The sequence below is a fragment of the Malania oleifera genome, chromosome 8, assembly GCF_029873635.1.
Source record: "Malania oleifera isolate guangnan ecotype guangnan chromosome 8, ASM2987363v1, whole genome shotgun sequence".
NCBI classification, from domain to species: domain Eukaryota; kingdom Viridiplantae; phylum Streptophyta; class Magnoliopsida; order Santalales; family Ximeniaceae; genus Malania; species Malania oleifera.
Genome location: NC_080424.1, coordinates 530,516 through 546,016, shown reverse-complemented (window position 1 = coordinate 546,016; position 15,501 = coordinate 530,516). Strand labels below are relative to the sequence as shown.

Genomic DNA, 15,501 nt, shown 5'->3' with positions numbered 1-15,501 from the left:
AAGGAGAAATTCTTGCATTGCTTGCACTTACCACATATTGCTAGTTGTTGAATCAATGATGTGTAGCTTGAGGTGGAGGTATAGGTTTGAAAGCCTAAGGGTGTGAATATTCCCTAAGGTGGAGGCTAATGAGTTATACTCCATATTTCTATGAATATGCTTAAAGACGCTTGAATCTTTATACTAACCAAACAAAACCAACAAAGAATTAAAAAAAAAAAAAAAAAAAAAACGAGTAAACAATGTAAAAAGACCTACATAAAATTTAGGCTAAATGAGGCTTAAATAGAAATTTTCTTTTAGATCAAATTTATTTCTAACATTTCTCACTTTTTTTGTTAGATTTTTTTTAAAAAAAAAATTCTGGGATTTTTATACTTTTATCATAACTTTTTTACATTTTCGGCAATTTATAAAAAAAAAAAAAAAAAATCTAAACTAGTGATATAAATAATAAATAATAAATAATATTGGAAATAATAATAATAAAACTGGACTAGAAATACTATGTACAAAGACCATTTTGCATTTTCTAACTTTCAATTTTTTTTTGAGTTTTTATATAATGAATAATATGATGATGATGATGCTAATAAAATAAATGTCCAAAAAAAAAAAAAAATCATGTAGGTATTTTTGGATTCTTATGCAACTTACCTAATTTTCAACTAATAAGAAGAAATAAAAAAAATAAATAAGAAAAATGATAAATGAAAAGAAACTCGAGCAGTTTGGCTAAACTAGTCGGCCAGTTCACCTCAATTAATAAGTCAAATGGGTGGCACATGCGAACTCTCTTAGTTCATCTCCTCTTCAAGCACTATAGACTAGGATTTTGAAATCCTAACTACAACACAAACACCATGGTCGCCACCTTGTCGCCGCCTAGACCCATCACTTGCTCATCATCATTTAGTAATGACAAGCACACATTTTTCAAAAGAACTTACTGGTTCTCGTACCTTTGCCTTAAACACATTACCTATGCAACCCTTGTGCCCATGACTTCAGCCACTCCGCTTCGCCAAACTAGTTGGTTGACTCTAGCAAGGCCTCTCAATGGTCTTCCTGCGACCATATCCAATTGTCTACCTCTCTTTCTTTTTATTGTTACAGTTGACCATGGTGGACCTTATGTAACGCCCTAAACCCGTAAACTCGATTCGGCGCGTTATACTTGATTAATCGTGTCTTGTGGCGCCCCGAACCTGCCTTACGGGACCCAGGTGCCACTTCCTTCATTTTCCTATACCTGTTATTCCATTTATAAATACAAAATGGAAAACATAACTACAGTCCTCAATCAATATAATACCAGAGTTTTCTACATCCATCTATATACCAACAGGAATCATACATCCACATGTATCCACATATATACACAACTCCAAAAACATAAACCACAACTTTCAGTATTCACATTCATCCATTCCTTAGATGACTTAAAGCATGAAAACATAAAACATAAATTTATACAACCCAAAAGTATCATCAAATTTATACCCTCTTTCTAAAAAATGCTATAACAGCTCGAGCTCTCTAAGCTTGATCTCGTGGAGGTCCCGTGTCACGCCCCAAACCCGCAGATGGGTCCCAGGTGTGAATATAGTAACCTAACCTATTTCTGTATCAATTAAAACACACATGATGCTACTCTGAATGAGGGTCCAACCCCGTGGGGTACACGTATACCCTATACACATTCATATACATATCTGTACTCATCAAATACGTAGCGCAAAATGTTCTTTTTATACTTACATCATACCATACCAGAGTCTATAAAGAACTAGAATATACGTTCCCAAAATTACAGTACATGCTTCAGGTGTCTACAAAACCCAGCAATGATAACCCGATTACAAAACCTGTACTTACACAGGTACTAAACGCAGCTAACCGACACCCTCAGTTCCGAACTCTAGGTTGCTAGTTTCAGCTACCTGAAAGACCTGAAAAACATTTGTATATTTGGGGTGAGACACCTCTCAGTAAGGAAGAAAGCAGGTTATATCATTGTGTGGCATACGAGTGTTATTTTGGCATACAACATAACACAATACAATACATTACAATACAGTTCAATACAATTCCAATACAGTTCCAGTATTTTTCACAAATTCGTTCCAGTGCATACGATACCAAACATACGGTCAGTGTCATCACACTTAAGCACCCAATACCCTACAATAACCGAAGCCTCACAGTGATATCGTTGCCAGTACAGTGTAGCTCACCCCCATAGGTGACTAGCCAGAAAGAATAGGCGATATTTCACACCCTCAAATATAGAATCGGACACTCTGCCCCACGGTAATTAGTGAAAACATGACGTCAGCGTACGGTAATTAGCTGCCCCTAGATGATTCAGCGTATGGTAATTAGCCGCCTCTAGCTGATTTACAAAATCTAGAACAATTTTGGAACTCATGTTCCTATACTCATCAGCGTATGGTAATAAGCCGCCCCTAACTATTTTTACAAAACTTGGAACATTTTACATACAATAGTTCATTCCACACTTATTTGGTATACAACAAATCCTATCGTTTTCAATTCAAGAATACAGTTTGATACAAATATGAGTATGGTCATCTCAATACTACAATTTTAATACAACATATGATTTCTCCAACCAAATAGAGATGATACCCGAAACCCCCAAATTTTCCCAAAAACTGTAACCCGAAAATCTCACATTTTCACCCGATAGATTTTCCCAAATAAGTAATCAAAACATACATATGATCGTAAACTATAAGTTTACCGACCCCGATTTAAAAAATAAACTGATATAAACAGAATCCCCTTACCTTTTCCTGAAAACCAAAACACGAACTCTACAGCTCAAAAACTACGAACCGAGTCCCCAAAACCTAAACATCTAAGAGCTATACTTCACTATAATTCTTACTACTACACATATACCGAAACAAAAATGAAATTGGACGCTTACCTCGATTTTGGGTCAAAACCCAAAAATCCCCGAAACGAAGATCTGATTCACTATTTTTGAAGAGATTCCTCCTCTGGTCCACGCAATAACATCGAATTGTTGAATTAGGCAACAAACAGTGAACAATCGAAGAGAGGAGAGATTCCGTTGGTTTTAGAGAGAGAGTGTGTGTGTGTGTATTTGAGGTTTCTTAGAAACTAAGCAAAGCAATAAGATATTTATAGTCCCTTTGACTCAGCCAACCTCGTCGATGAAACAGCGCCTTCATCGACAAATCATCCACACATTTCAGCGACGAACAGTATTCCGATATTTTACAACACGTTCGGTATCTCTTCATCGATGAGATTCTAAATTTTGGTGAGGAAGAGTATGAGAGCCTTCGTCGACGAGAATAATGGCTTCATAGACAAAGCTTGCAAAATTTACCTTTTTACCCTTTTTCATTTATTCAATCTACACTCCTCGGGTCAGGTTCTTACAACCTCCCCTCCTTACAAAATTTCGTCCTTGAAATTTGCATTCTCTCATTTACCTAGTCATCTACATAGCTATACGTATACGTGACTCTTAGGAAGAATTGACGGCCACCCACATAGCAGCCTCGTCCCTAATACATACATACCATAACTTATGGTGAAGGAATACCATGGTTACATACATACGCTATCTCAAGAGCTCATAATATTACAAAACTCTCCCAGAGACTAACCACACAATACTACTACAATAACAGAGTATTACATACATACATACATAATTATATCGACCCTGCTATCAAAACTACTACTCAAGAACAATTGCAGATATTTTTGGCATATTTCTGTCTCTAACATCTAAGAAGCTTCCTCAACTGCGTGATTCTGCCACAATACCTTCACTAACGGTATCTCCTTGGTACGCAGCTTTTGAACTTTACGGTTTAGAATCTGAACGGGTATCTCCTCATATGCCAAACATCCCCAATCTCTACGGATTCGTAACTAATCATATGCGACGGATCCAACACGTACCTCCTCAACATGGATACGTGAAACACATCATGGATCCTTTAGAATGTTAGGGGTAGCACAATCCTGTAGGCCACCGGACCCACTCGTTCCAGTACCTCAAATGGTCCGGTATACCTCAAGCTCAGCTTGCCCGTCCTCTCGAATCTCATCACCCCTTTTATCGGAGTGATTCTCAGAAATATCTTACCCCCAACCTCGAACTCCAACTTACGATGGCGAACATCCGCATAACTCTTCTACCGACTCTGAGCTGATTTAATCCTATCCCTAATCAACTTGACCTTCTCAGAAGCCTGCTATACGAGTTCAGGACCCAATACCTGCTGTTCACCAACCTCATCCCAATACAGAGGAGACCGACACCTCTGACCATACAATGTCTCGAACGGTGCCATCCCGATACTATACTGGAAGCTGTTATTATAGGCAAACTCCACCAATGGTAGAAACTGAATCCAACTACCACCAAAGTCTAATACATAAGCCCGTAACATATCCTCCAAGATTTGTATCGTCCTCTCTGACTGTCCATCAGTCTAGGGGTGGAACGCTGTACTAAAGTAAGCTTTGTCCCCAGTGCTTCCTGCAAACTCTTCTAGAATCGAGAAGTGAATCTTGGGTCTCGATCTGAAATAATGGACATTGGTACCCCGTGCATTCTAACTATCTCCTGCATGTATAAATTTGCTAGCCTACTCACAGAGTAGCTAACCTTCATCGGTACAAAGTGAGCATATTTGGTTAACCTGTCCACGATTACCCAGATGGCATTCTGCCTCTGTAGTGCTGGTGGTAACCTGGTGACCATGGAAATATGCTCCCATTTCCACTTCGGGATACTCAATGGCTGCAACGGCCCTACCAGCCTTTAATGTTTAGCCTTTATCTGCTAACATGTTAGACACTATTCTACAAATCGAGCAATCTCTCGTTTCATGCCTCTCCACCAGAAAGATTCACGCAAATCCTGATACATCTTTGTACTACTCGGATGTATCGTATACAAAGAACGATGCGCCTCCTCCAAAATCGTCCTCTTTATACCCTCGTCGTTTGGAACGTAGAACCTGGTACCAAACCTCAACACACCTCCCTCAGAGATGTTAAAATCTACAGCCAACCCTTGCTGCACTTTCTCTACAGCCTCGACTAACTCTGCATCATTAGCCTACGTGACTTTTATCTTCTCAAATAATGTTAGCTGGATCACCAAGCTAACAATGAAAGCCTGATGATTACCATCCACCAATTCCACACTAAGACCTTCCAGACCTCGTCTGATATGATGTTGACCTACAACTGCAGATATTGACGCATGCTCTGACTTCCGACTCAATGCATTTGCTACCACGTTAGCTTTCCACAAATGATAGTTAATCGTGCAATTTAGTCCTTGATAAATTCCAGCCACCTCCTCTTCCTTATATTCAACTCCTTCTGTGTGAAAAAATATCTGAGGCTCTTGTGGCTCATGAAGATCTTACACTGTTCACCATACAAGTAGTGTCTCTAGATCTTTAACGCATATACAACTGTTGCCAACTCCAGATCATGCATAAGGTAATTCTTCTCGTACTCAGCATAAGCAATTACTTTCCCCCATTGCATTAACACACATCCCAACCCCTTCAACGATGCGTCGATGTAAATCACAAATCCACCGTCCCCAGATGGGATGGTTAAAATTGGAGCAGTGATCAATCGGTGTTTTAACTTTTAGAAACTCTACTCGCACTCATCCGTCCAATCAAATCTCACACCCTTCCTCGTTAACCATGTCAGAGGGCTAGACAACTTAGAGAATCCCTCCACAAAATGTTGGTAATACCTAACCAGTCCTAGGAAACTCTGAACATCCTACACTCTCTTCGGTTTCACCCAGTCAACCATTGCTTCTATCTTATTAGGATCAACTGAGATTCCACCCTTCGACATGACTTGGCCTAGAAACGCGACCTGATTCAGCCAGAACTCGCATTTCTTCAGCTTAACATACAACTTATTCTCCCGTAGAATCTGAAGTACCAACCTCACATGATTTCCGTGCTTTTCCAAACTCTTAGAATATACCAGAATATTGTCGATGAACACTACTACAAACTGATCCAGGTATTCATGAAAAATCCTATTCATTAGGCTCATAAATACCGCTGGAGCATTAGTCAACCCGAAAGGCATAACTAAGAACTCGTAGTGACTGTATCTGGTTTGGAAAGTAGTCTTCGCAACTTCCTCAGTCCTAACTTTCACCTGATGATACCCTAACCGTAAATTGATCTTCAAAAAGACCTGCGTTCCCTGTAGTTAGTCAAATAGATCATCTATATGAGGTAATGAGTATCGATTATTCACTGTCACCTTGTTGATCTCTCGGTAATCAATGCACATTAGCATCAACCCGTCCTTCTTCATCACGAATAACACTGGAGCTCCCCAGGGCAAAACACTAGGTCGGATAAAGCCTTTGTCTAGTAGTTCCTGTAACTGCTCCTTCAACTCTCTAAGTTCAGTCAGATCCATTCGGAATGGAGCTTTAGAAATTGGTGCCTTACCTAGCAGCAGATCAATAGTGAACTCCACCTCCCGATCAGAAGGTAAACTGGGTAAGTCTTCCAAGAATACATCTGAAAATTCATTAACCACTCAGATATCTTCAAGTTTCAGATCATCCCTAGGTGGTTCATTCACACAAGCTAGGTACCCCTGACAACCGTCCAAAAGTAACCTTCTCGCCTGTATAGCTGATAGAATTTCTGGCGTCGAACACACACACGATCCCATGAACTCATACTCCTACTCCTCAGGAGGTTTGAACACCACTACCTTCCTACGACAATCAATCACTGCATAACTAGAGAATAGCCAATCCATCCCCAGTATGAAATCGAATCCACACATGTCGTACACTACTAGGTTCCCCAGTAGCAGTCTTCCCTGAATAACCACTGGGCTGTTTCCCAACATCTTACTACAGATCGTTACACTCCCAGTCGATGTAACGACGGACAACCACTCATCCATTACTTGGGTTTCAACCCCACACAGTTTCACAAAACTAGTAGATATAAACGAATGGGTTGCGCCCGAATCAAATAAAACAACAACTCTATTCAAAAGCAATAACATGGTACCTGTCACCACGTTCCGAGCGTGTTCCGCATTTGTTAGAGTAAGAGAGTATACCCTCACCGGAGCCGTGTTTTCCTGATAGTTTTCTCGAGGCATCTGATTACTCCAACAGTTCTGGCTATGTGCAGGCATTTCGCTCCTCTGTGCCTAACAATTTTACGATATGTGACCCGGTTTGCCACAGTTGTAGCAGTTACCCCATAACGGCTGGCATTCACCATCATGCCATTTACGGCACTTGACGCATGGTGCGGAGGATGGATCCCCCTGAGAACTTTGCCCCTCGGTATTCTATCGATAAACCGAACTATAATTCTTCTTCTTCTTCCACTGTCCCTGTCGAGGACCAGTTTGAGAACCAAAAGATACTGGCCTCTTCTTCTATTCTTATGCTCCTTCATCTCCCTAAAGGTCAGCCTCAACTATGGTGGTTTTATTCACCAGAACAGAAAACTCTCGAATCTGTAGCATCCCCACAAGCTTGCAGATGTCCTTCCTCATACCCTTCTCGAACCTCCGAGCCTTCTCATACTCGTTCGAGACCAAATACGCCACGAAGCGAGATAGCTCAATATACCTTGCAGCATATCTCTGCATCATCAGGATTCCCTGAGTCAAACTCAAGAACTCATCGGCCTTCGCATAACAAGTGAAAGCCTGGAAGTATCTCTCGAAAAATACCTCCTTGAAATGACTCCAAGTCATACCAGATGGACCAGCCCTCTGCTTCTCAAGTAGACTCACAGCAGTCTACCACCTATCCTCTTCTCCTGCCAGCTGGAAAGTAGAATGAAGGACCTTCTGCTGGTCAGTGCAGTGTAAAACTTCAAATATTTTCTCGGTCTTCTACACCCAATTTTTTGCTACTATTAGATCGAGTCCTTCCGTAAACATCGAAGGGTGCATGCGGGTGAATCTCTCTATGGTACAGCCTGTGGCAGTAGGAGAGTGCTCACGTCTCCTAACACTTTGCCCAATCTTTCGCATAACCTGCCTCGTCAAACCCCAAGGCACAGAAGGAGACTCATTACTCGCAGTCCCCTCGGAGCCACTATCCAAGTTGTTATCCTTGGGCTCCATTTTGAAAGTAAGATAGGAATCGGTTAGAATTCCTATATTGTACACAGTTAACACAATCATTGAAAACTAATCATGTTAACTACAACTCTTACGGGTCCATGTCTGTCCTACCACATTGACACGAAATCATCAATGATTTGTCGTGATTTTACTAAAATCATAATTCCAGGAAAAAAACAAAATACCGCCAATGAGTCCCCGTCTAGAAAAAAAACAACCCTCGACCAACTCTACTCATTTCCTACATCCTATAGTCTAGTATGTATACATAACTATGTCTAACCAAGTCTACAAGACCTAACAACCCTGTTAGCTCTAATACGAAGTTGTCACGCCCCAAACCCGCAGATGGGTCCCAGGTGTAAATATAGTAACCTAACCTGTCTCTGTATCAATTAAAACACACATGATGCTACTCTGAATGAGGGTCCGATCCCTTGGGGTATACGTATACCCTATACACATCACATACATATCCGTACTCATCAAATACGCAACGGAAAATGTTCTTTCTATATATACATCATACCATACCAGAGTCTATACAGAACTAGAATATACGTTCCCTACAGTACATACTTCGGGTGTCTACAAAACCCAACAATGAAAACTCGGTTACAAAACTCATACTTACACAGGTACTAAACGCAGCTAATTGACACCCCCGCTTTCGAACGCTAGGATGCTAGTTTCGGCTACTCAAAGGACCTGAAAAATATTTGTATATTCGGGGTGAGACACATCTCAGTAAGGAAGAAAACATGTTATATCAGCATGTGGCATACGAGTATATTTCAGCGTACAACATAACACAATACAATACAGTACAATACAGATCAATACAATTCCAGTATTTTTCACAAATCCGTTCCAGTACATATGATACCAAACATACGGTTAGTTTCGTCACACTCAAGCACCCAATACCCTGCAATAACCAAAGCCTCATAGCGATATCGTTGCCAATGCGGTGTAGCTCACACCCATAAGTGACCAGCCAGAAAGAACAGACGATATTTCACACCCCTGGATATAGAGTCGGACACTCTCGCCCACGGTAATTAGCCAAGATATGGCGTCAACATACAGTAATTAGCCGCCCCTAGCTAATTTACAAGACCTGGAACAATTTTGGAACTCATGTTCCTATACTTATTAGCGTATGGTAATTAGCCGCCCCTAGCTATTTTTACAAAACCTGGAACATTTTACATACAACAGTTCATTCCACACTTATTTGGTATACAGCAAATCCTATCGTTTTTAGTTCAAGAATACAGTTTAATACAAATATGGGTACGGTCATCTCAATACTACAATTTTAATACAACATACGATTTCTCCAACAAAATAGAGATGATACCTAAAACCCCCAAATTTTTTCAAAAATTATAACTTGAAAATCCTGCATTTTCACTCTATAGATTTTCACAAATAAGTAATCAAAACATACATACGATCGTAAACTACAGGCTGACCGATCCCAATTTCAAAAATAAACTGATATAAAAAGAATCCCCTTACCTTTTCCCAAAAACCAAAACACAAACTCTACGGCTCCAAAACTACGAACCGAGTTCCCAAAACCTAAACATTCAAAAACTATACTTACTATAATTCTTACTACTACACATATACCGAAACGAAAATGAAATCGGACCCTTACCTTGGTTTTGGGTCAAAACCCAAAAATCCCCGAACTAAAGATTTGAACCACTATTCTCGAAGAGATTCCTTCCCTAATCCATGCAGTAACGTCGGATCATCGAATCAGGCGATAAACACCGAAGAGTCGAAGAGAGAAGGAGAGATTCTGCTGGTTCTGTAGAGAGAGAGAGAGAGAGAGAGAGAGAGAGAGAGTGTGTGTGTGTGTGTGTGTGTGTGTGTGTGTGTGTGTGTGTTTGAGGTTTCTTAGCAACTAAGCAAACCAATAGGATATTTATAGCCCCTTTGACCTAGTCAAACTCGTCAACCAAAAGACGCCTTCATCAACGAAACATCCACACATTTCATCGACGAACCGGCTCCTTCGACGACGAACCCTATTCCGATATTTTACAACACGTTTGGTATATCTTCGTCAACGAGGCTCTGAATTTCGGCGACGAAGAGTATGAGGGCCTTCGTCAACGAGAATAATGGCTTCATCGACGAAGCCTGCAAAATTTACCCTTTTACCCTTTTTCATTTATTCAATCTACACACCTAGGGTCAAGTTCTTACATCCTGAAAAAGATAAGTTCATATTCAAGTGAGACACATCTCAGTAAGGGAAGAAACAATATATTAAAATAGTGTGTGGCCAACATGAGGTTTGTATATAACATATTATTCATCATTTGCAAATCATTAACATAATTTCTGAAATCATTTTCCGATTTTATTCAACATGCAAGGTATTTTATCTACGAGATTACCTAAAGATAGAGGTGATTATGTAGTGACCCATAGAATAATGGTATTCTAATAATAAGAGGGAGAGAAATGGAAACAGAAATAGAAGGAGGTCGTAGACTTCGTCGATGAATGTCTTCAGGATCTCGTTGACGATGTCCCATTTCATTGACGAGAAAATACCAAGCGAAGGTTTTGGGCTGCTCTGAATTTCGTCGACGAAGGATAAGGTTCGTCGACGAATTTACTGAAGGACTCGTAGACGAGGTGACATGTCTTGTCAACGAATCTGGCCCTATAAATAGGGAAAACTCGGATTTTTATCACTCTCTCTCTCCTCTCTCTCTCTCTCTCTCTCTCTCTCTGCTACAATCCCTCTCCTCTCTCTCTTCGATTTCGGCCCCGCTAGTTGCCGTATCGACGATCCGAAGCCACCATGATGCTCTTGGCGAAGTTCTCTGCAAGCCTGCCGGAGCGGATTATTGGTGAAACGAAGTTGGATTTCATCCCAAATTCAGGGTAAGACCTTTTATCCCATTTTTGGCCTTCTAACAGTTATAGGAAATGATGTAGGCGAAGAAATACTAATATTCAGTTCTGAAAAATGTTGTTTTCAGGATGTTATGTAGGAGGCTCTGCGGGTGTTAGACTAATAAACCATAGGGGCTTTCCAGTAGTCAGGTAAAGGAAATATACTATGTTAGGTATTTTTAAAATATTATACAATTTATTAAATTATGAAAATTATGTATTAAAGTATGGTGTGACTTGAGAATATGAATATAGTACGGAGATATGTTTACGAATTCTAGTACCATGATTATACGAATTCTAGTACCATGATTATACGAATCTCAGCACCATGATTATACGAATTTCAGTATTATAATTATGCAGTTTCAGTGTTATGATTATACAGTTCTCAATATTATGACATATGAATTACAGTTACAGTTCATTCAGTATCATGGTTATTACGGTTATTTCAGAATCATGGTAAATCAGATAATTGTATATAGAGATATATTATATAGTATCAGACCTTGTTGGACTATGTAGTTACAGAGCACGGTACCATTGCTACAGATATTATGTTATGTTATGAGTGCAACACCTATTTAGATAATACGTGGTAGTAGGTTGATCAACTAGGCCCTTGACGTGGATAGGATATGGGTTGAGGTGGGCAGATAAGACCGATGGAGTATAGTGATTTACCCTGGTCGGCTAGCTAGTGTAGATCCTACCTACGGGCCGCACAACCTTGTCATGAGGGATTAAATCATGACACACAGTTATCCACAGGAAAAGTTTTCAGTTACTATTACTTATGTATAGATTTATAGAAACAGGAAACATACTTATATACACTAGAAGTACTTTGAATAATAACCTACAATACTGTTATGTTAAGTAACATGGAAAGCGTGGTATATTTTATTACTTGTACTGTACTTATGTATCCAGTTATACATGATTATATGAAAATAGATTTTCATAATACTGTAGTTCATTTACTACACATTAGTAATAGTATATTTCGTCTTACTGAGCGTTGGCTCATCCCAGTGTTGAATCATTTTTCAGGTGATCCAAGTAGGCGAGCAGACTAGGCTCGCAGATAGAGAGGCTTCAGTAGTGCCCTGTCAGTGAAGTGAGTATTGTGGAGGATTTTTGTATATCCCAGCATAGTTGAGGGTATTTTGGGGAACATATATATGTGTATATTTTGGAAAACATGTTAGTACTTTGGTATTGTATGGTATTATGTGTGTATATATATATTTTTTTTACATATGGTTATGTTTATTTGAATTCTGCTTCTCGCTGCTTAGGTTAATGATTGAGTTTATCCCCAGTATGGTATCAGAGCATATAAATTATCATAGTAAAAAAAAAAAAAAAAAACCCAATTTATTAAGCAGGTCGTTACAGATTATCCGCCTGTACAAGTAGCACCCCTCTGCTCTGATACATTAGGCAATCCAAAGGTCATAGCTGAAGCATACTAGGGCACTTACCTTACTCAGTAATCCCTCAAGTGATAGATTAATCTCGTACTCACACAGTTCATACAAAAGTTTACCAGCGAAGGCCCCGAGGATAAGGAAATCTACCTGCCCATACTAATAGTTTTCCTCTGCTCTAGTACGTTATGCAGCCTACTACTACATTTGATACTTACCAGGGCACTCGCCTTTCTCAGCATGCCCTCGAACGAAGAGTCTACCCCACCCAAATGTAACATGTTCTACTAGAATAAATATTTATAATACCATAATATATTATTTTGTCTGTCATTTCTCTGTAATTCTCATCTGTTTATGCTCTCAGTTTTGTCATTTTGTAGCATTTCACTTTACGTGGCTCTTTCCCATTTTACATTGTTCGCATTTCACATTTAATTTTTGTTTCATTCATTTCCATTTTCATTTCATTTCATACCATACCCAGCATCTTCATCTTTTTTACCTAGTATCTTTCAGTTGTTTTACCCAACATCTTTCAACTATTTTATTCAACATCTTTCAACTGTTTTACCCAGCATCTTTCAGTTCTTTTACTCAACATCTTTCAATTGTTTTACATGATTGCACTAACACTCACATGCAGCATATTTCATATAACATTTTTATACTCATGCAGCATATTTCATATTACATTTTCATACTCAATTCATTTCCTATATGTCATGCATCTCATACATATAACATATTTCCTCACGGAATTCCTATTTACTTATGTCATACTATTTAGCAGTAAAATTCATATATATTTCCTATAAAATAAGTCAACCTACATTTAACATTTATATGTTAAAAATATACCTTTCATTTTTTACATAATTATCTTGAAAATATCTTTCTCTTTCATCAGTTCAATTTCACATATACGTATCTAATAAAACTGGTTTAGGCTCAGAAAGTATAATTTAAATGGTTGACATTTTAAACTCATGCAAAAATATATACACGTATATTCATAACATATTTCATTTCCCAATTAATTCATAAAAATCTGGTTTAATATATATATTCCCTCTTACCTGGTTTCTTGAATTACGCCAATAGAGACCCCGAAAAGATACTTGCAGCGCTCACCCGAGTCCTGAATAAAAAATCCTAGTTCTATTAAATCAACCCTAAATAATATACTATTTTAATATTTCCTAGACCCATAAATTCCAAATAAATAATTATACCCTCAAATATAATCACTTTACTTAATTCCTCAAATCTCACTCTCGCTTTGGAGTGGTGCCTAGGAAACCCAAATTGAAAATTTACTCCAATCAAAATGACGACGATCGTGACTAGAACCCCGTAGTGGTGCCTGATCATTAATTTAGCAGCTGATTTAAAGAGAAATTGAGAAAATAGGGAAATGTTACTTTACCCTAGGAATGGTGCCTACGTCATTCCCACGACAAATCCGCTCTGGTAGAAATGTCGGTGGCGAAGTTATGAACCCAACAATACCTTTTGTTTCCCAATCAACCGAATATCCACCGAGAAATGAGGGGAGAGAAAGAGAGAGAGAGAAGGACGGAGGAGTGGGGTGAGAAATTTCAGAGGGGGGGCCACACCTCTCTGTTCCTGAAGGATCTAAAGATCCTTTAGGTAACTAACCTTTATATAAAATATAATATATTATATTATAATATTATATTAATATATTATTATATTATAATATATTATATTATTTAATTTATAATATTTATTTATTTATTTATATATTTTATTTTAAATTTTAATTTTTTTTAATCACTATATTCTCCCTTCCTTAAGAAATTTCGTCCTCAAAATTTTTACTAACTAATCATCCTTTCACATTACTTGAATTCATTACCCAACGACATCCAACAAAATTCAGCATATATATCATCACATAAACTTCTCAATCATTCATAGTCAAATTAAATCATTATTATCTTAAACATAAACCCAAACCTGCTACCCTAACATTCTTTGGCTCAAGCTGGATCAACTAGTAAACTCCTGCTGGACCACCTCTGCCAAGTGGTATTTGTTGTCTCCCTCGATCCTAGGTCTGTGCAGGTAGAACAGGTAACGGTTCCCGATAATTTTTCTTGACATGCCTCAGTTTACAGCACTTGAAACAGGTAGGAGTCCTAAACCAGCATTCACCTCTATGCCTTTTGTTACATGTTTGGCATACGGGGTAGGAGTGATTACCCTGATAACCTGGATAACCTCGTTCTCCTGTCTCCTGTCTCGAGTTCACTGTATCTTTCCCTTTCTTTCCCGATCCCTGACTGACCTCAGCCTAAAAACTGGATGGTGCAGGCCTCTTCTTCTGCTCTGAAGGCTCTGTACTATTCTGGATGCTCTTTTCCAACACCAAAATCTTATCAACTAAATATGAGAAATTTTGAACCTGAAACCCCACCACCAGCTCATAAATTGTGCGCCTCAAGCCTTTTTCAAATTTTTGTGGCCTTCCTTACCTTATTCAGAATTAGGAACGGAGCAAAATGCGACAATTCAACAAACTTGGCCACATATTCTCCGACTGTCATATTCCCCTGTGTTAGATTAGTAAATTTTTCAATCTTTTCCCCTCTGACAGATGAAGAAAAATACCTATCAAAGAATAACTCTTTGAATCTCTCCTACATCAGAGCTATCTTTACCAATTTTTGTTCCTTTAGTAGCTTCATAGAAAACCACCAACATTTTGCATCACCAGTCATTCTAAATGTGACATAACGGACCTTCTGCTCGTCTGTGCAGTCGAGTACCTCCAGTATCTCTTCTATTTGCTGAACCCAGTTTTTTGCAGTCACTGGATCAGGTCCTCCCTCAAAAGCAGGAGGGTTCAACCTCATAAACTCCTTGATACTACTGCCCTTATCTACAGTTAAGCAATTCTGTTCTTTAGAATCCTTTCTCATTTCTGCCCCGACCT

The 15,501-nt window shown here is 38.8% G+C and overlaps 1 protein-coding gene across 1 annotated transcript in view; it reads left to right on the top strand.

Annotated features, from left to right (window-relative positions):
- Positions 1-12,369, top strand: part of LOC131161614 (pheophytinase, chloroplastic) — a 43,462-nt gene extending 31,093 nt beyond the window's left edge. Inside the window, exon 7 of the mRNA XM_058117486.1 lies at positions 12,160-12,369. The gene's annotated coding sequence lies outside the window, so the exon portion shown is untranslated. The remainder of the gene's footprint in view (positions 1-12,159) is intronic.
- The last annotated feature ends 3,132 nt before the right edge of the window (positions 12,370-15,501 follow it).